General features: G+C 45.3%; 1 protein-coding gene and 1 non-coding gene across 2 annotated transcripts in view; one reads left to right on the top strand and one right to left on the bottom strand.

Moving 5' to 3' along the window:
* CPNE9 (copine family member 9) overlaps window positions 1-2,390 on the top strand; it is a 27,837-nt gene that overhangs the window by 4,330 nt on the left and 21,117 nt on the right. The gene's annotated exons all lie outside the window — the stretch shown is intronic.
* LOC111723777 lies at window positions 2,121-2,232 on the bottom strand. Its single transcript, XR_002772247.1, has one exon. It is a non-coding gene; the product is annotated as a U6 spliceosomal RNA (small nuclear RNA).

Raw genomic sequence — 2,390 nt, 5'->3', positions numbered from 1 at the left:
GCTATAGGCGCCGAGCCACAAACATAGATTTTTGGTTTGCAGGGACAGATTCTTGCTTTGTTGCCCAAGCTAGAGTGAAGTAGTGTCATCATAGCTCCCTGTAGCTTCAAGCTTCTAGGCAAAGGGTGGCGCCTGTGGCTCAAAGGAGTAGAGCACCAGCCCCATATGCCAGAGGTGGTGGATTCAAATCCAGCCCTGGCCAAAAACTACCCCCAAAATAAATAAATAAATAATAAAGTCTTAAAAAAAAAAAGCTTCTAGGCAAAAATGATCCTCTTGCCTCAGCCTTCTGAGTAGCTGGGACTATAGGGGCATACCATCACACCTGGCTAATTTTTTTTTTTTTGAGACAGAATCTCAAACCGTCACCCTACACCACCCAAGGCATTGTAGCTCGCAGCAACCTCCAATTCGGGCTCAAGCAATCCTCTTGTCTCAGTTTTTCTATTTTTAGTAGAGATGAGGTCTCGCATTTGCTCAGGCTGGTCTCAAACTCGTGAGCTCAAGCAATCCACTGCCTTGGCCTCCCAGAGTGCTAGGATTACAGGCATGAGCCACATTGCCTGGCCCTGGCCAATTTTTTATTTTTTTATAGAGATGGGGTCTTGCCATGAGACCGGTCTCAAACTCCTGGGCTCAAGTGATTATCCCACTTTGGCTTCCCAAAGTGCTGGGGTTACTGGCACGAGCCACTGCACCTGGCTGACAAGCATAATTTTGAAGGAGAGGTGAAGGTTGAGGGGGGTTAGGAGAGAATGGAAAGCAGGGAATGGGAGTCAAGTAATCCTCCAAGCTTTGCTGCAAAGGAGAGAAAAGAAGATATGGTTAAAGCAGGAAGTGAGGTTCAGAATAGGTTTATAATTCTTTTTCATGACGTTTTGTGAATCCAGAGGTTTAGAATTTTTTTAACATGAGAAAAAATATACCACATTTGTATATTGATGGGGATGACCAAGCAGGAAACTGAAAATGTAAGGTAATAAAAGAGGTGAGGGATTCGGATGTGATGTCCTTGTGCAGACAAGATGGTATGAAATATAGTACACAGTGGAGGGATAAATGGCACACGGACAGTTCATTTATAGCAACCGTAGGAGTCTAAGTTGTGTGGGTGAAGATACTGGTGGCAGGGTAGGTGTGGTAGGGGGTGGACATTCTCTTCTGGTTGCTTCAGTTCTGTCAGTGAGTACGAAACAAGGTCATTGCCTGTGAGTGAAGATGGGAGAGGAAGCTTTGGGGGTTTGAAAAAAGGAGTGAAACCGCCATTTAGCAGAACTGGAAAGTGAAGGGCCTTGAGATGATTACCAAGCATTGTTAAGGACTCTCTTGAGGTTTGTGTGCATTCAACGAGATCAGTTAGCATAATTGTGTGTGCTGGGCGGCGCCTGTGGCTCAGTGTGTAGGGCACCGGCCTCATATACTGAGGGTGGCAGGTTCAAACCCAGTCCCAGCCAAACGGCAACAAAAAATACCAGGGCATTGTGGCGGGCGCCTGTAGTCCCAGTTACTTAGGAGTCGAGAGAATCATCTAAGCCCAGGAGTTAGAGGTTGCTGTGAATAGTGATGCTAAAGCACTCTACTGAGGTGAAACTCTGTCTCTTAAAAAAAAGAAATAATAATAATAATAATAACAAACGTAATTGTGTGTGTGTGTTTTCTGGCCATTTCAGTTTCACAGGTACAGTATGGGTTAAGCAGAGAGTTGGACTTAACTAGGGCTGTAGTTCTGCCAAATCATAAGCATATCAAAGTGAGAGAAGGGCCTGGAATTCACTCTGGGCAAGGGGTTAAAGAGAACATGAGGGGGTGAAGCACAGTGAGGAGGTAATAGGATCAATGATTCATCTGCCCCTGTCTTCATGACCCTCCCTCTAGTTAAAGCACAGAGAGTCAGAGGTTGATAGAGTCAAATAATTTTCAGTATGTGGAAAATAACATAGTGAGTTAGAGCCAGGGCTGAACTGGGGCCCTCCTGACCTAGCTTTCTCTTGGCCCTATGTTGGATCCATTTGGGAATCAGGGTTTATAGGCCCCTGTCAACAAGGTCCCTTACTACTGGGCCCCTTACTACAACTTCTAGGGTTGGAGAAATAAAGCTTCTTGTCTTTTTTATTTTTTAAAAAAATATGGACCGCTTCACGAATTTGCGGGTCATCCTTGCGCAGGGGTCATGCCATGCTAATCTTCTCTGTATTGTTCCAATTTTAGTATATGTGCTGCCAAAGCAAGCACATCCCTTTTATTTTATTTTATTTTATTTTTTTTTTGAGACGGAGCCTCAAGCTATCCCCCTGGGTAGAGTGCCATGGCATCATGCTCACAGCAACCTCCAACTCCTGGGCTCAAGCCAGTCTCCTGCCTCAGCCTCCCAAGTAGCTGGGACCACAGGC

Source organism: Otolemur garnettii, unplaced genomic scaffold (assembly GCF_000181295.1).
Source record: "Otolemur garnettii isolate 467f Iridium unplaced genomic scaffold, OtoGar3 scaffold00015, whole genome shotgun sequence".
In the NCBI taxonomy this organism is placed as follows: domain Eukaryota; kingdom Metazoa; phylum Chordata; class Mammalia; order Primates; family Galagidae; genus Otolemur; species Otolemur garnettii.
The sequence above is the reverse complement of the archived record's forward strand: the minus strand, read 5'-3'. Positions and strand labels throughout refer to the sequence as shown.